Below are 20,234 nucleotides of genomic sequence, written 5' to 3'. Positions count from 1 at the left end.
CCATTTTTGTTCAGTATTTGTCCTTTTTCTAACTTTTTTTGGCTATATCATATCTTCAGTATAAGAATCGCAACAACTTCTTTCTTGACACTTGTCCCAAAGTGCCCCATTGGGCAGCATGGTGACTCAGTAGTTAGCACTGTTGCCTCACAGTACCAGGGATTCCTCCCTCAGGTGACTGTCTATATGGAGTTTGCACATTCTCCCTGTGTCTGTATGGCTTTCTTCTGGGTTCTCTGGTTTCCTCTTGGTTCAAAAATGTGCAGATTAGGTGGATTGGCCATGCTAAATTGCTCATAATGTCCAGGGATGTGGATTAGCCATGGAAAATTCACTGTTACATGGATATGAGGCCGGGATCTGGGTGGGATGCTCTTTGGAGGGTTTGATGTGAACTTGATGCAAGAAATGGCCTGTTTCCACTGTGTAAGAATTCTACGATTCTAAGAATGCACTTTACAGCCAACAGTCATAGTTTTACTGAAGCACATGTAACATTCAGATTATACACACGTACAACAATGTAACAATGAATTGATATTCTATTGCTTTACTGATTTGATTGATGAATGAAATCTGGCCATGTTGCCAAGGAGAATTTCCATGTTTTCATTTGAAATTGAGCCATGAGATTGTCTAAATCCACTAGAGAAAAAGCAGCAGCAATCTTAGTTAAACATTCCATATGAAACATTAGACATAAGCCTGAATGGTAATGCAAATCAATTGGAAAGAGTATTATTTTGAAATGTATAATAGAGCATTAACTCTGAACAGAGTAACTTCATTAAGTGCCCCACCATCTTCATTTTTAGGTCACCATTTGTCAGCCATAAAAATACAGTAGCTGTAGACACAGAGATCTCCTTACAGAAAGCCTGCCCCCTGGCTACAAGCCACAAGACCAGAATGTGAATACTTTCCATTGCCTAGATGATTGAAGCTCCAATACGAAAGAAACTTGACAACATCCATAACAAAGTTATGTTTGGCAACCCATACACCACCTTCACTCTTCCACTACTAATACACAGTAAGAGCAGTGTGTACCATTTACAACCTGCATTGCAGCAATTCTCCAAGGGCCCTTTCAACAACACCTTCACAATCTACAACCAATGCCATCTACAAGGACAAGGGCAACAGGTACACGGAACACCACCACCTGCAAATTCCTGTCTGAATACCTCACCATTCTGCCCAAAAGTATATTGCGATTTATTCAGTGTTGCTGGGTCAAATCCTGGAATTTCTCCTGAACCACATTGGAGAGGTCTAAACCAAATGGACTACAGCAGGTCAAGGAGACAACTCAGCACCACCTTCTTTAGGGAATTTAGAGATGGACAATAAATGTTGACCCAGACGGGCCAGTGCAGGTAGCATGAATTAATAATTTTTAAAAATTGTTATCAAACATTCTCCACTGGTCGCGTGAAGATCAAACAATACTGAAGAAACTAGAGATCATTCAGGAAAATGAATGTCACTGGATTGTCAAGCTATCCGGCACCTTAAGCATTCCCTGCCTTCTCCTCAACCAAGTCAGATGTCGCACGACACTAGATTACATTCCAACAGGTTTATTTGAAATCACAAGCTTTTGGAGTGCTGCTCCTTCATCAGGTGAAGTGGACCACTGTGACAACATGTACAAGATACATGGCAGCAATATGAAAAGCCTCCTTCCAAACCCATGTTTTCTACCACTTTCTACAAGTTGCCCTATAAGCTACACGCCATCTTGACTTGAAATTATACTACCGTCTCTTCACGGTTGCTGGATCAACACTTTAAAGTCCATTGCCACCGCTCTTTAGCACACCCGCTTTGACAAGCTCTCCTTTTTGGCAATGTCTCCCCTATTGCCCTATAAGAGCTCCTTGCACAGCAAACTCTAGACAAGGCTGGCCGCATCCCTGGCTATGTGTAGATCTGCAACTGATGACATGCGATTCCATTGACTCTTGGAAGACTGTCCACTCTCCAAACAGATCTGAACAGACTCTCTTGATGGAGAGTGGCCAAACACAATACTGATTGTATCCAAGCCATCTGGCTGAGGTAATGTTATGCTAACAGGCATGGCATGGGCAAGCAAGGTCTGGATGGTGGAATTAAGCAGGCAGGCATTAAGTGATCAAGCACAAAGAGAGCAAGTGAGCAGTCCAGAGATGTAATCTGGTCCAATCTGTGAGCTGGAAGCTTGACTCTACTGTTTTTCTGCAACCTTTCGATGCTAGCTGCTGGTGGACTTTGTGGTGAAGGTCTGTGTTTCCTGAGCAACCTGCAAGTGGGTCGAAAATGCCACGATACTCATGTGAATTTGACAATCGTTGAATGCAAGTGTCTGTGGATGAAGGGTGCATGCAGCCGGCGGCCATGGATTGTGCCCTGAGATACTGTTTGGTACTGAGCATAGATTACGGTGAGCTGAAGTCACTAGGTACCCAACTGACTTCAAAGTCAAGAATTTGCCATTTAACTTCTGACATTCTGGTAAAATAGGAAGTTGAATACTAATGAGATGAATTATAGCATTAAAAAGCAATTCAAAAAACTCTAATCTCCTTTAATGAGCGACTCACCACCACCTTGTGCTTGGCAAACCCTTTAAAGACGCAATACGTTATTCCCAACATTGAGATGGGCATCGACAAACTTCTCACATGACTCTGTTATATGTTACTACACCATATTATATTTATGTTAATGTATCTCTTCCAGAAAATGAATCTGCTGACCAGATTTAAGAACAAAGTTTGATTTATTCAATAAGACTGCAAAGCTTATTAACACAGTCTGACATATAACTAGAAATATGTGTCCTTCTATTGAATATGGAAGTGCCCCAACAGTTAAAGAAAAAAGGAAAATCTTTCTCTACCTGGGTCAACTTTACAAAAAACTGACTTCTGACAAATAATTTTAGGTTATGAATAAAATAGGTGTTCTAGATGGCCTTTGGTCTGGCTTCCTGACATGTAGATGGATGTCACTAAACACATGTAGGTATCACTTGGATCTGTTCAAAAGTTGTTTGTTCAAGAGATGTCAAAAGGATGTCTTCCAGAAGCTTTCCAGAAAAGATATATCATTTTCTTTAGCCCTCATACTGGATTTTCAGAAAAGTTTTCAAACAGGTGACTGCTCTTAGCTGCCTACAATTGAACTCCAATCAATATCAAATATCCACAACTCCTGAGAGCCATAGAGTCAGACATGCAACTCCAGAAACAAGTCCAAGCACTTAGCTTAAGAACCATGACTTGTGCTGAAAATGTGTTGCTGGAAAAGCGCAGCAGGTCAGGCAGCATCCAAGGAGCAGGAGAATCGATGTTTCGGGCATGAGCCCTCCTTCAGGAACCATGACTTGTAGTACACATCCTTTGAAAAAAAAATGTTCAAAGTGCATCTTTGGTGACATGTCAAAAAAAAAGAATCAATTTTCAAAATCCTTCAAACATGAGTCCTCAAAAGAATTAATAGAGTCATAGAGATGTTCAGCATGTAAACAGACTCTTTAGTCCAACTCATCCATGCTGACCAGATATCTTAAATTAGCCCACTCCCATTTGCCAGCATTTGGCCCATATCCCCCAAACCCTTCCTATTCACATACCCCTCTGGATGCCTTTTAAATACTGTAATTGTATCTGTCTCCATTATCTCCTCTGGCAGCACATTCCAGTCACGTACCACCTTCTACATGAAAATGTTGCTCCTTAGTCTCTTTTAAATCTTTCCACTCTCACTTAAACCTTTGCCCTCTCGTTTTGAACTCCCCTACCATGGGAAAAAGAACTTGTCTATTACTCTATCTATGCCCCTCATAATTTTATAAACCTCTATAAGGTCACCTCTCAGCCTCCAACACTCCAGGAAAACAGCCCCAGCCTATTCAGCTCCTTCCAAAGCTCAAACCCTCCAGCCCTGGCAACAACCTTGTAAATCTTTTCTGCACCCTTGCAAGTTTCACAACATCCTTCCTATTAGCAGAGAGACGGTATTCAAAACATGGCCTAACCAATGTTACAACTGCAACACGACCTCCCATCTTTTATGCACATGAACTGACCAATAAAGGCCATTTTTCATTAAATGCCTTCTTCATTACCCTGTCTACCTGGGGCTCCATTTTCAAGGAGCTATGAACCTGCAGTCCAAGTTCCCGTTGTTTGGCAACGCTCCCCAGGACCCTACCATTAAGTGTTTAAGTCCAGTCCTGACTTGCACTAACAAAATGCAACACTTCCTTCACCTTTATCTAATTTAAACACCATCTGCCACTCGTCTGCTCATTTGCCCACCTGATTAAGAACCTGTTGTCCACTGGGAATACTGTTAGTCCACTACACCACCAATTTTGGTGTCATCTCCAACCTTACCAACCATACTTTCTATATTCACATGTAAATCTTTATATAAATGACAAAAAGCAGTGGACCCACACCATTGGTCACAGGCCTGCAGCCCAAACAGCAATCCTCCACCACCCTCTGTCTTCTACCTCGTACCAATTTTGTATCCAAATGGCTAGCTCTTCCCATGTTCCATGTGATCTAACCTTGCTAACCAGTCTACTATGTGAAACCTTGTTGAAAGCCTTACTGAAGTCCATGTAGATAGTCCATCGCTCTGCCTTAATCAATCTTTTGTTCCCATACTAAACTAGTCCCACCTGTCTGCATTTGGCACTTATCCCTCCAAACCTTTCCTATTCGTGTATTTATCCAAAGGTCTTTTAAACCATGTAACTGTATCTTTTTCCACAATTTCCTCTGGCAGTTCATTTCACATATGAACCACTCTCTGTGTAAAAAAGATGTTCCTCATGTCCTTTAAAATCTTCCTCCTCTCACCTTAAAAATATGCCCCAGAAGTTTGAACTCCCCTATTTTAATGAAATGATCTTTGCTATTCACATTATCTATGCCCCTCATGATTTCATAACCTCTGCAAGATCACCACTCAACTTCCTATGCTCCAGTGAAAAAACTCCCAGCCTATCCAGTCTCTTTTTGTAACTTAATCCTTTCATTCCGAGTGAAACTCATGGAAGAGTCTTCAAACAGAAGTAGAGTTTAGTTAATTTGTTTAAAACTGAGAATGTTTTAGATTTATTCTCTTAGTCAGTACTTGAGATCTTAAGCTTGATATTTTTTAAGCAAGAAATGTTACTGGTCCCTAACTAGGTCATAACATATATTTTACAGTTATTTGCATATCTAAATGAAGAGTGAGTGCTTGTGTAAGGTGCTGAGAGCTTCGATCATCTGGGAATCATTGTGTAAGTAAACACCGGGGAAGGAATTCACAGGCAATAGTCAAAGTCATATGTAGATGCTTTGAAGAAGAGGGAAATAGACTGAAGCTGTGAGTAATCATGTTACTTTTCGTTGTTGAAAAAAGGACAACAACATATTTCCATCCTCACTAGTTTTGACAGTAGTTTTCAAAAATCATTATTTGTTCACATGATGTGGCTGTCGCTGGCTAGGTTAGTATTTACAATTTATACCTAATTGCTATTGGGAAGGTGATGATGCCTTCTTTAACTACTGCAGACCTTCGGGTCCAGTGGGAACCCACCATGCTGTTAGGAAAGAATGTCCATGATTTTGATCCAGTAACAGTGAAGGTATGGTGCTACAGTTCCAAATCAGGATGGCATATGACTTGCAGTGGAAATTTCAAGTCATTGTGTTCACATAGTTTTGCGTACTGTCAAGGAAGCCGAGGTGAGTTATAGGCAGTGCATCTTTTAGCTGGTATGCACTCCACAGTGGTGGAGGGAATGAATATTGAAGGTGATGTATGGGGTGCCAATCAATAAGGTTGTTTCTTTGTGGATATTGATTTTTGTAAGTATTGTTGGAGCTGCACCCACCCAGTTAGGTGGAGAGTATTCTAGCAAAGTTTTGATTTATGCTTTGTAGGTATATAAGCATTGGGGAGAAAAGAAATGAGTTAGCCACCACAGAATTCTGAACGTCTGAACTGTTTTTGTAGCCACAGTACTTATATGGCTGATCTAGTTCAGTTTCTGGCCCATGGTAATGCCCAGGATGTTGATAATGGGGCATTAAGCAATAGCAATGCTGTTGAACATTAAGGGGCAATGACTTGATTCTCTCTTGTTAGTGATGGTCATTTGCTGGTACTGCCATGGCATGAGTGTTACTTGCCACTTATCAGCACAAGACTGGATGTTGTCAGGGCCTTCCTGCATATTATTTACCGATCAAACATATTTTCACATTTACATCACTGTTATATTCAATCTAAGTATGTGCTCATATCAGCTATAGTCTGAAAAATAATTTACAGCAGGGTTTTGTGTCACTATAAACCAAAAAATGTCTCCAAAAATTGAAGATCTAATCCAAATAAATATGAATGGTTTAAAACTTAACAAAGAATAAAAGGAAGGCTCTTGTAGTTGTGAGTGACAGGAGTTTTCTGCATGAAGGTTGCTTACTTTTCAACATACATAACCAAATAAAAGATTTGATGTTTTTGTATTAAACAGGATAATCCTCAAAGCATAAATGGTGTTTGGCTCAAAGCATCTTAAAAATTGTTCAAGGCATTGGTTTAAATATACATCCACACCATGAACAGTTGGAAATAATGAAAAAAATAAAGGTTTTGCCTCATTTGAGCAATGTTATCTGTCTTGGAATAGAGCTTGAAATTTAGGAAATGTACTTTGTTACATTTGTAAAGAAATGTCAATAAATCATGTCAAATAAGTATTGCACAGTGTAATATTTTCATTTCTGCATAGCATTCAGTTATCCAGCACATACATAAATTTTGAAATGAGTAATATAATTTCTTGGAGAAGGTGAAAAATGCAATGTTTGCTTTATACTCTTGAAGCAGATTGGCTTCTTTTATCATATATGCAATGGAGCAAAAATTGATTTTCCAGCAAAATTTATTTTCTTCCCATCCCCATTTACAAAAGGATTTCATGGTTTTCTCAGATGAGTACAGATGAGGGATCGAGGATGGCAGCTAAGACTTATGAGACCACAAGATATACAAGCAGAATTAGGCCACTTGGCCCATTGAATCCGCTCTGCCATTCGATCATGGCGGATATGTTTCTCAACCCTATTTCTGCCTGTAACCTTTCATCCCCTTACAGGTCAAGAGCAAATCTATCTCTATCTTAAATATACTTAATGATATGGTCTCCACAGGCCTCTGCAACAATGAATTCTACAGATTAACCACCCTCTGGCTGAAGAAATTCCTCCTCATCTCATTTCTAAAGGGTCTTCCACACACTCTGATGTTGTGCCCTTGAGTTCTATGATCTTCTGCTCGTGGAAACATCTTCTCCATGTTCACCTTATCCAAGCCTTTCTGTGTTCTGTAAGTTTCAATGAGAATCCCACCCTCTTTCTTCTCAACTCCATCGAATACAGATGCAGAGGACTCATATGACAAGCCCTTCATCCCCAGGATCATTTTTGTAAACCTCCTTTGGTCCCCTTCCAATGCCAGCACATTCCTCCTTAGGTATGGCGTCCAAAACTGCTCACAATATTCCAAATGTGGTTTGAGCAGAGCCATATACAGCTCAGTAGCACATACCTGCTCTTATATCCTAGCCCTCTTGAAATGAATGATAACATTGCGTTTGCCTTCCTAACTGCCAACTGAACCTACATGTTAACCTTAAGAGAATCCTTAACTGGGACTCATAAGTTCTTTCATGATTTCCAAAGCCTTCCCCATTTAGAAAATAGTCAATGCCTCTATTCTTTCACCAATGTGCATAGCCTCACATTTTTCCACATTGTACTTCCCCATGACTTCTTTGTGCACTCTCCTAGCCTGTCCAAGTCCGTCTGCAATCTCTAGACTTCCTCAACACCACCTGTTCCTTCACCAATATTTGTGTGTTCTGCAAACTTAGCAACAATGATCTCAGTTCCTTTTTCCAGATCATTAGTGCATCATTTGAATAGCAGCAGTCCCAACACCAACCCCTGTGGGTGTCTATTATTCTGAAACACCCCATTATCCCTATTCTCTGCCTTCTGCCAGTCAGCCAATCCTCTATCCATACCAGTACCCTGTCTCTAACATAGAACATAGAACATAGAAAAATACAGCACTGTACAGGCCCTTCGGCCCTCGATGTTGCACCGACCGAAGCCTACCTAACCTACACTAGCTCAATAACCTCCATATGCTTGTCCAATGCCCGCTTAAATGACATAAAGAGGGAGAGTCCACCACTGCTACTGGCAGGGCATTCCATGAACTCACAACCCGCTGAGTAAAAAATCTACCCCTAACATCTGTCATCTACCTACCACCCCTTAATTTAAAGCTGTGTCCCCTAGTAACAGCTGACTCCATACGCGGAAAAAGGTTCTCACTGTCAACCCTATCTAAACCCCTAATCATCTTGTACACCTCTATCAAATCTCCCCTAAACCTTCTTTTCTCCAATGAGAAAAGTCCCAAGTGCCTCAGCCTTTCCTCATACGATCTTCCTACCATGCCAGGCAACATCCTGGTAAACCTCCTCTGCACTTGTTCCAATGCCTCCACATCCTTCCTATAGTATGGCGACCAAAACTGCACACAATACTCCAGATGAGGCCACACCAGAGTCTTATACAACTGCAACATGACCTCAGGACTCCGGAACTCAATTCCTCTACCGATAAAGCCCAGTACACCATATGCCTTCTTCACAGCACTATTTACCTGGGTGGCAACTTTCAAAGATCTGTGTACATGGACACCAAGATCCCTCTGCTCATCCACACTACCAAGTAGTCTACCATTAGCCCAGTAATCCATCTTCTTGTTACTCCTACCAAAGTGAATGACTTCACACTTAGCTACATTGAATTCCATTTGCCACCTTACTGCCCAGCTCTGCAACTTATCTATATCGCGCTGTAACCTGCCACATCCTTCTTCGCTGTCCACAACTCCACCAACTTTCGTGTCATCCGCAAACTTGCTCACTCAGCCTTCAAGCCCCTCCTCCAGGTCATTTATAAAAATGACAAACAGCAATGGTCCCAAAACAGATCCTTGTGGAACACCGCTAGTAACTGCACTCCAAGATGAACCTATACCATCAACTACTACCCTCTGTCTCCTACCAGCCAGCCAATTCCTAATCCAAACCTCTAATGCACCCTCAATGCCATACCTCCGTAGTTTTTGCATTAGCCTGCCATGGGGAACCTTATCGAACACCTTGCTAAAATCCATCTACACCACATCTACTGCTTTACCCTTGTCCACTTCCTTGGTCACCTTCTCAAAGAATTCAATAAGGTTTGTGAAGCACGACCTGCCCTTCACAAAACCATGCTGACTATCCTTGATCACATTATTCCTATCCAGATGTTCATAAATCCTATCCCTTACAATTCTCTCTAAGACTTTGCCCACAACAGAAGTGAGACTCACTGGCCTATAGTTACTCGGGCTATCCCTGCTCCCCTTCTTGAACAAGGGGACCACATTCGCTATCCTCCAGTCTTCTGGCACTATTCCCATAGACAACGACGACATAAAAATCAAGGCCAATGGCTCCGCTATCTCCTCCCTAGCTTCCCAGAGGACCCTAGGATAAATGCCATCAGGCCCAGGGGACTTATCTATTTTCATCCTTTCCAGTATTCCCCAGACCTCGTCCCTACGTACCTCAAGGCCATCCATTCTAATCACTTGTGACTCAATATTCACATCAGCAACAGTGTCCTGTTCCTGAGTGAATACTGACGAAAAGTATTGATTTAGTGTCTCACCAATCTCCTCCGCCTCCACACACAACTTCCCACTACTATCCTTGACTGTACCAATACCTACCCTAGTCATCCTTTTATTCCTGACATACCTGTAGAAAGCCTTTGGGTTTTCCCTAATCCTACCAACTAAGGACTTTTCATGTCCCCTTCTCGCTGCTCTTAGCTCTCTCTTCAGGTCCTTCCTGGCTACCTTATAACTCTCAATCGCCCCAACTGAACCTTCACGCCTCATCTTTACATAGGCCGCCCTCTTCCCTTTCACAAGGGATTCCAATTCCTTGTTAAACCACGGCTCCCTCACAAGACCCTTTACTCCCTGCCTGACTGGTACATACTTATCAAGGACACCGATTAGCTGTTCCTTGAACAATCTCTACATATCATTTGTGTTCTTCCCTTGAAGCCTATTTTTCCCAATCCACGCATCCTAAGTCATGCCTCACCGCATCATAATTTCCCTGCCCCCAGCTCTAACTGTTGCCTGCAGTGCACACTTATCCCTCTCCATCACTAGAATAAAAGTCACCGAGTTGTGGTCACTGCCCCTGAAGTGCTCACCTACCTCCAAGTCTAACACCTGGCCTGGTTCATTACCTCGAACCAAATCCAGTATAGCCTCACCTCTTGTTGGCCTGTCTACATATTGTGTCAGGAAACCCTCCTGCACACATTGGACAAACACCGACCCATCTAACGAACTCGAGCTATAGCTTTCCCAGTCAATATCTGGGAAGTTAAAGACCCCCATAACAACCACCCTGCTACTTTCACTCTTCTCCTGAATCATCCTCACAATACTTTCCTCTACTTCTCTCGGAGTATTAGGAGGCCTGTAGAAAACTCCTAACAGGGTGACCTCACCTTTCCTATTTCTAACCTTCGCCCACACTACCTCAGATGGCAAGTCTTCCTCCATCACCCTTTCTACTGCTGTAATACTATCATGGGCTCTTAACGTATTTACCATCTTGTCTTCCACCTTGTCAAGACACTTCTGGAAATCCAAATCAATCATCTTCACTGGCTCGCCTTTAGCTAATTTGTTTGTAATCTCCTCAAAGAATTCTAACAGATTTGTCAGGTAGAACCTCCCCTTGATGAAGCTGTGCTGACTCAGCCCTATTTTACCATGCACTTCCAAGTACTCCTCCTCTCTCACCAAGTCCTGGAGAGCAGCTCTCACTTTGGTAGACAGATGTACAGTGTTCATTTAAAACCTCAGACAAGCCCCCTGCCTCAAGTGCACATAACCTTTTTGGTCCCTAATCAACCACGGACTTCCTTTAACCACCCTTTTACTATTTCTATTGCCATAGATAATTTATCTTACCTCTTTATGTTGGTTGCCAATCTTCTCTCAATTCCTCTTTGCCTCTCATATGCTTTTCCACCTCTCCTCAGAACCTTCAATATTCCTTTGGTTTTCAATCTTATTTTCTATCTCAGACTTTTCATAAGTCGAGTTTTCTTCTTTTTCTTCATTTCTGTCTCATTTGTCATCCAAGGACCTCTGAACTTAGTTTGTTATCCTTTTCCCATTTAATGGACTGTACCTTGAATTGTTCTAACTAGAGAGGCAGTTAGATCTCTTAGCAAGCCTTACTTCAATGTCAGTGGCCATGCTGTTCAGCACAATTTATGGGCCAGATACTGTATTGGTTCAAATGCATAAAGACGACACACCCATAATACTTCTTTATGGAAAAGACAAAATGATCGATGCTTCATACGATACCATGCTAGTTATTTCCAGGATAATTTAGCTCTTGGCTTTTATTTTTCTTCCCATTTTCTCACATTGTTTGCCTACATCCATTTTCTCTGTTTGTTGATTCAGCGTCACGAAACCTTGTATAGATAGTCAGGAGTGCAGGCTGCTTCAAACCACAAAGGTATTCATAACTGCTATCACTAATCGGTCAGAAAAAGTAACTCAATGGTTGAAAATTATGAGAAGGAAAAATTAATGTGATACAAGTTGGTAACCTCTCTCCACTTAGTTTTACGAGATTTATTTTATGTGTGTTTAATTACCAATGATAGTGTTGTTTATGCATATAAATTGAATCTATCCTATGATAATGAATAAAAATGCAAAAGATTGAGAGAATAGAGACAGACACATCATTAATCAGCATTTTATTCACTATTTTTTAAATTCAGACTATTTTATGTATCCCCCATCAAGGCCTTTATAACAACTTTCCTGCAAAACATGGAAAATAATATTTGACAAGATTCATTCAGCCCACATCACAATTATATTTTGGAAGGAGGTTTATTAAAATTGTATGTGTTAAGCTCAGTATTCAGCGCTGATAGTTGGCTTTATGCTGCTGGTTTGAGCTGGAACCATACAAAGGAAGACTAAGGACTGGAAATATAAGTTGTATTGTATTTGTACATTAAGATTGTGTGACTGACCATTATTATTTTTTACATTTATGTGGAACATTATCTTATTTTTTGTCTTTCTTCCTTTATCAGGCTTCCTGATCGCTGGAATCCTTTTTTCTTTTCTCCTTTGATTTTGTTTTGATAAAGCATTCTTATTTTAATTAGTGTTGATTTGAGATGCCTTTATTATCAGTATGGCTGACAACTAAATTAATGTAGTGGAGCATAAAAATCAGTGTTTTAAATCTCACACCAGCAGACGTCAGCACCATTAAATATTGGACACCAAATGCCATTAAGCCATCAAGCAACAATAAATTTTAAGCTTTATAAATATTAAAGAAAAGATCTGTCTTAATAATATGATGAAGGCCACATCATTTTTTCCCTGCAACCTCACTATTCTTCCCTTTTAAAGAGTTAAATGTTAGAGATACAGATATGCTAGATGAGATCTAATCAAGCAATAAACCAGGGCTGAAATTGTTTTTTGCCTCTTTATTCTTTCGAAATTTGCCAGCCTCACTAATCCCTGATGTAAAATCAAAGGATAAATCAGCATTAATCTTATTAACTTGCTTTACGTTTTGCTGAGTTTTTTTCATGAAAAATGGTTACGGTGACAGGAGATTGCATTTAAGGAGAAAACTTATTAATGTTTGGGTAATACCATTTTCTCACATTTATGGTATTTGAGATGTCCTTATCAAAGTCATAGCTACATTCTCATTGGTTGTAATCATGAAGAACCATCCCTCCTTATTTTTCTAGACCTGCTTGCTGTTATTTATGTGTTTGATCACATCATTTTCCTCCATGACCTCACCTCCATTGTCCAATTGTGTTGAACTCTTCTTAGTTGGATCCGTCCCCACACATCCAGATACAGCTAGAAAATCACCTGAAAACTCATCTCATCTCACTACCGTGATCTCCGGAATCTCTCAAAAATGTAATTTCAGTCTGTCCAATTTATCACCTATATGTTGTCTCTCAGTGATAATATAGATAATTACAGTGCCAATTTGATTGAGGGATTAATATTTGTTATGGCATTAGGGACAGCTCCCCTGCTCTTTCTCATGTCACACAGGACATTTTACATTGAAATGAGAAGGTAGATGGGGCCTCTGTTTATCTTATCTAAAACATGACTCCTCAAGTGTGTCAAACATTATTTCAACAGAAGATGCTGGAGAAACTGACAGAACATGCAGACAGAAAAATAAACTTAACATTTTGAGTCCAGTTACCCTTTGTTAGAAGAGGAAAGTGCCTAGGCACACTTTACCACATAAAAGACACGATAAAAGCTTGCTGTTTTTGTTTTTTAAGCCAAGATGAAGAGATGCTGGAGTTGGACTGGGGTGGACAAAGTTTAAAATCACACAACACCAGGTTATAGTCCAACAGGTTTATTTGGAAGTATTAGCTTTCGGACCGCTGCTCCACAGCTCCACAGCTCCACAACTACCTGATGAAGGCACAGTGCTTCGAAAACTAGTACTTCCAAATAAACCTGTTGGACTATAACCTGGTGTTGTGTGAGTTTTAACTTTGTTTTTAAAGCATTATTTAGGATAAGTAAAATAAGAAGGTCTGAAGTAACCTGTCACCAGATCGTAGAGATGAAGTTTTTTTAGAAATCTTTTTCACCTAAAACTTTCTCATAAATAAACCAAATCAGGTTGTTACATAGTATGTTGATTTTACAGGAAAACATCAAAGGAAATGAGAGAGCTTTCAGCTTCAGCTGAAAAGAGCAAATTGCCTGCTTTCTATACCTGTATAATCCATCTGACTTTAGCTTCATTGATCTTAACAGGGTAAACATTGTAGGGGATTCTGCAACATGCAGATTGGCAATCCTCTGCACCATCATTAACTGGTACTGCTTGTATGCATAGTTTTAGAAAATATTACTGCTTGGTGAAGGATATTCCTGTAAGTGGCAAATGCAATGTTTAAATCTAATGCTGATAATAGCGATCTTTAATGGTGTCGGTTAATTACCATATTCATATTTACAGTAAATGTAAAAACAACACAGAAAAAATACCATACATGAGCTGTATCATGAATCTTTAAAGCTGTTCTATGCAACATTTTTGCCATTTCTTAGTTTTCTTGAGCCACAAGTCTACTTTGCATAGGAAAGCAAATAATTAATCTCGTAGGGAGTCTTAATCAATACTGGTCTTCGTTGATTTTGTGGAGAATTGCTGAGCAACTTAGTGATGACATGCTTATTGCCCTGTAACAAGACACACAAATACATCACAAAATAAACAATGCTACACCATTTCCTTAAATGAACGGATCTAACCTAAGTATTGCCAGAAACATTGCGCTCATGACTACCATTTTAGAACAGGAATGTGACCAAGAGTTGATGCATGTTTAAGTTCCTGCCATTTTCTGGTAGCAACTTTTCTTGACTTTCGTTTTAAGATTTGAAGTCTGTGAATCTTATTCTGAATTAAAAACTCTTATTTATCCATGCAGACATCATAAAACCTTTAAAGAAACATACAAGAATAGTGTGCACAAATACCAAGAAACTTGGTTTTCACAAACTAATTAATTGACCAGATTATCAGTTACAGAAGAATCTGGACCAAATTTCATCAAAAATTAATCATGCTTTCTTTATCCCCATAATATACATGTAACTTTAAGCAATTAAAGCACAGCATGGAAATCTCGAAAGGTAACCCAATCTCTCTTACCTTCTACTCTTGAATAATTTCAGATGAGGTCGAGCTGATCCTATGAAAATAATTCAATATTTTGCAGTAATCATTGCTATATATCTTAATTAATTTATAAGCAAGAGACATTAACTATGAAGCTATCATTTTGATGGGCAGGTTGAATTTTTATGATCCATTACTTTTTTATTATAAGCAAGAGACTGATCACTGACTGCAATGGCTAACAAGGGACTTCTAAAACTCAACTGTATTTGTTCCTCAACCAAAAGGGAGAGCCCCATTAACTAGGTGACAGTTGAGAATTTCAAATTCCCTGCAGACCTGTTTTTGAATACAGGCAGCCACCCCTTACTGCACTTGTGACTAACGAATGTGTAAGTACTGAGGAAATCAATGTCCAAGGTACAGTACCGAGATACAAATTGAAGTGCACACTAATTACACAGTGTTGTTAAAAAAAAGGTGGAAGAGTGCACCAAGTCCATGTCAGTGAGCTGCCACAATATGCTGAAAGTCTCTCAACAGCTGTTTCAGTACTGTAAGAGAATGTCGCCATGAAATGAATCAGCATAAGCAAATAAATCCATCTAATGCATTCTGCAAAAATGGCCTTGACTGAAAAGGAATGTGCCCTACTGGAAAGAAAAGGTGAGAATTGTATCATTGTTTAAATTCCAATTTTAAATTAATTTATATTTCATCAGTGGAATGGACGTGCAGCGATCAGTTGTTATGAGGCTTACAATAATGACATTTTAACTGAGATAAGGAAATTACCTACTGTGCAATAATACTAAACTAACATTAAAGTAAATTGATATCTAAATAACAAGAAAATTAGGTATTACAGTGGCAATTTTCCTGCATAAAGGTTAGAAAATATATAACATAACAAAAGACTTAAAGAGCATTTCATGCATAATTAACTTTCTGCATATGATAGTGTGTAATGACAGATTCCTTAAAACAGAAAATATTGTGCATTCAAAGCTGAATGTTAATTTTAAGTTTTCTGTCTTAACACAAGAAGCAGCATTGTCAAAAACGAGTTTGATGCATTAATATTAGTTGTAATATCACATTGTATTTTGAAATGTATTCACTTGCAAGGTGTATTTCTAAGTATAAAAGACTGAGGGCAGAATTGGCTGGCATGGACTTTGAAAGGAGTCTAGCAAAAAAGATGGTTGATGGAAAAGAATAGACTTTTAAGAAAATAATTAATGACACACAGTAAAGATGTTTCCCAGAGAGGAAGAAGGATTCTAGAAAGTGAATAAAACAGTCATCCTCAATCAACGAGATTAAGGGTGATATTGAATTGGAAAGAAAGAAAAAAACACAATGTAGCAAAGATGAGTGATAAAACAAAGGATTGGGAAAGCCAACAACATATGCCCAAAAACAAAATAATAAAGATAAACTTCAAGGGTAAACCTGTGAGTACAATAAAATAAACAGTAAGAGCTTCTTTAAATATTGAACTGAACTGAATTGAATAATTTATTGTCACTTGTATTTAGGGGACAATACAGTGAAAAGCTTCAACTGCCATGCTTTAGCACCATTTTGAAAAAGGAAAAAAGAATAAAAGATTTAACTGAAAGAAAGTCCACCTTTGTTGGTTATCCACAATTCAATTTCAAGGTTTGAATCCTCCACTGCCACAATGAGTCCTGAGCCAGCTCACATCAACATCTGCACCATAACTACTTCTCTAACACCTCCTTGCCGCAAATGCCAGACCCACCAAAGTTGGAGTTGCCACTCTTAAGTCACCATTTCTTGCTGCTTGGCCTACCTAACTCATGCCACCATGAATGCCAATACCCCTCTGCCAATTCCATTCCTCTGCCAGCACCAGACCCACCAATGTCAGATACACCACTGGACCCATACTCGCCCATCCACCAATGAAAGGTAAGAAGGAAGAGCAAAATAAAGAAAGAGTGGACAGAAAAAGGAGCTGATGAACCCTGGGCTCAGGAGCCCATATTCTGCCTACTCTTTCACTGCCATCTCAAAGACCATAAAATATGAGTAGGAAGAGAGAGGCTGAAGTGGACATAGGCCTCTTAGAAAATGAGACTGGGAAAATAATACAGAACCAGAAAGTGGCAAAGGAATTGAATAAATAACTGGAATCCATCTTCATAATAGAAGACATGAATAGTATTCCAAAAAAGCTAAACAATCAAGCAGCAAAAAAGTTGAGAGGAAATAAAAACAACAACTATCACGAGAGGAAAGGAGCTAAAGACCAATAAGTTCAGGTGGTGACTTGCATCGTAGGATACTAAAGAAAGTAAATATTGAGTTAATGGATGTACTAGTAGTAACCTTCCTTGAACCATTTGTTCTGGTAAAAGTCCCAGAGTTTGCAAAACTGCCAATGTAAAATCATTATTCAAAAAGGAAAGGAAACAAAAGCATGTAAAAACAGACTAGCTAGCTTAATATCTGTCATTGGGAAAATGTTCAAGTCTATTAAAAATAGTACAATAACAAACTGTTTAGAAGTTCACAATACCATCGTGTAGAGTCAGCATAGCATCATGAAGAGGAAATTATGCCATGCAAATTTATTGCAGTTTTTTGAGGAATTAACAAGGAAGTTTGATAAAGATGAACCATTAGTTGCAATATATTTGGATTTCTAAATGACGATTAATGAGGTCCACACATAAAGCTACTTAATAAAGTAAGAGAGATATATTAGCATGGATAGAGGAACATCTAAATAATAGAAGACAGAAAATTGGGATGAATCAAGCATTTTCAAGCAATGTGTAACTAGTGAAATGCCACAGGGATTTGTGTTTGGCCCAGAAATATTTACAGTTGTATATTTGTGACTTGGAGGATGGATGTGAATGCACTTTTGTTTAGATCAGAGCGGTGCTAGAAAAGCACAGCAGGTCAGGCAGCACCTGAGGAGCAGGAAAATTGACATTTCAGGCAAAAGTCCTTCATCAGGAATAGAGGCAGGAAGCCTCCAGGGTGGAGAGATAAATGTGGGGGCGTTGCTGGGGAGAAGGTGGCGAAGAGTACAATAGGTGAATGGGAGTGGGGATGGAGGTGATAGGTCAGAGAGGAGGGTGGGGGAAGATAGCAAAGAGTACAATAGGTGAATGGGGATGAGGATGGAGGTGTTATGGAAGAGTTGAAGATCAGACAGCATAATCTCAGAGTATGGAGTCACCAATTTAAGACAGAAATAAAGAGGAACATTTTCTTTCAGATGGTAGCCACCCATTTAATGCAGGAGAAAGTGAGAACTGGGCAGATGCTGGAGATCAGAGTCAAAACATTCTGATGACGGGCTTATGCCTGAATCATTGATTCTCCTGCTCCTTGGATAGGGCCTGACCTGCTGTGCTTTTCCAGCACCACACTCTAGACTCTAATCTCCAGCATCTGCAGTCCTCACTTTCACCTAGTTGAATAAGTGCCAAGAGAGATTAATATTATAAAAGTACCAAGATAATCTTCATGAAGATTTTAATCTAATCACTTTTCCTTGTTAATCAATAGCATTACCATCATTGAATTTATCACTATCAGCATTCTAGAGACTCACTATTAACCAAATGTTAACAGGAACAGCCTTGTAAGTGCACTGGGTGCAAAAGGGAAGGGACTGGGATTTCCATGATGAGTAACTAATTTATTGACTGCACAAAGCTTTTATACCATTTATAAGATGAGTCAGAAGTGCAATGGATTACTTTCCAATGGCGTAGATGAAAATCTTCATTGGTATTCAAGCCACTCAATCAATTTCAGAGAAAATGAGGGAAAATGGTTTCTGTCTGTAAAAGGATTGAGAACCAAAAGCACAGATTTCATAAATTTTGCAAAAGAAGCAAGTAGAAGGTGGTAACAAACTTTTTCACGCAGCGAATAGTTGGGGGAAATGCATTGCCTGGAACTGGGATGGAGGTGGCTTCAACTGAGGTATTTAAGAGGCTATTAGATGATTTATTAAATACAAACAATGTGTATGGTTAAGGGAAAAAGACAAGAGATGGACAATAAGTCAAAATGCTCAAAGACCAGTGGAGGTCAAATGGCTTCTTTCTGCATCACAACAATTCTGAAATTCTTTGAATAAATAACAAGGCAGCCTGATTGATTGGCATGCATTCACACTCTGTCACTCATTCCACATTGTGGCAGGAGTGTGTGCCATCTACAAATTACACCATAACAACCCATTGAAATCCATGACCTCTCACTGAAACAACAAGGTCGCTGCCCCTACTAACCTCACAGTATCTTGTCTTGGACATACATTGCCATTCTATCATCATGGCTGATTCAAATCCTGGAACTCCTTGCTTAATACATCTTTGGGAGTATCTTGGCCCAGACCCTGGACTCTTGCTGGTGGCAGTGACTGCAGCAGTAGGCACAGACCCTGGTCACTTGGGCGGTGGCAGTGAGGCGGTGGCAGCTGCAGCAACAGCAGCAAAGCTAGGGTCTCCTGGTGCATTTGGGTTGGTGCTGCTGTTTCCGCCATTGACAACACCTTGCAGGGGCCTTGCAGATGATCTGAAGATGGGCTTGAGACCTCACTTTGAACAGAAGATGAATTCTTATGGAAGCAATTTCTTTTACCCTTTTTTGTAACTCAAAATGGTGCTGGATTGTGGTGACAAAACACTTTTTACTGTAACTTCAAGATATATGTGGCAATAAATCATTCATTCCTTCCTCCATCTTCACCACAAAGCCTGCAGAGATTCAAGACAGTGATTCACCATCATGTTCTCAATGACAATTTGAAATCGAGGGAAAGTTCTGGCCAGTGATACCAACATTCCATCAATGAATTTTTAAAAATTATTAATTAACAACATCTTCATTAATTGTTTATGATTTTATATGACTAAATATTGATCAAGCATATTTTTACATTGGAACTGCATGTAGCATTGCGCATACTGTCATCCATGTTTATTTCACTTAGATGACAAAATAATGAATTATAAGTGGCACTGTGAACATGACTGCAAAATATTAAAGTGAGCTGAAAATGATCTAACCTATAGGCCACAAGTTTTCTGTTTCAGTATGCTTGAAGATAGACAGAATATGTCAGCATAATTTCTCAATTTAAGGTGTGATAATTTTAGACCCCATAGAATCATTATAGAAACATAGACTGTTACTGCACAGTGCAGGCAACATTGTGTCTGTACCAGCCAATTTAAAGCTATTAAAACTAATCTCACATGGCAGTTCCTGATCTGTGGCCTTGTAGTTAATGGCATTTGAAATGTCTTAGTATTTCTTAGGTAAGGTTTCAGTCTCTACCACAGAG

At 39.5% G+C, this 20,234-nt stretch overlaps 1 long non-coding RNA gene across 1 annotated transcript in view; it reads left to right on the top strand.

Moving 5' to 3' along the window:
- The first annotated feature begins 15,465 nt into the window (after positions 1-15,465).
- LOC140493146 (uncharacterized) overlaps positions 15,466-20,234 on the top strand; it is a 63,727-nt gene continuing 58,958 nt past the window's right edge. The window contains exon 1 of the long non-coding RNA XR_011963636.1: positions 15,466-15,556. This is a non-coding gene — a long non-coding RNA (uncharacterized lncRNA). The remainder of the gene's footprint in view (positions 15,557-20,234) is intronic.

The sequence above is a fragment of the Chiloscyllium punctatum genome, chromosome 2 (assembly GCF_047496795.1).
Source record: "Chiloscyllium punctatum isolate Juve2018m chromosome 2, sChiPun1.3, whole genome shotgun sequence".
Lineage (NCBI taxonomy): Eukaryota > Metazoa > Chordata > Chondrichthyes > Orectolobiformes > Hemiscylliidae > Chiloscyllium > Chiloscyllium punctatum.
This window is presented reverse-complemented; position numbering and strand designations above follow the sequence as displayed.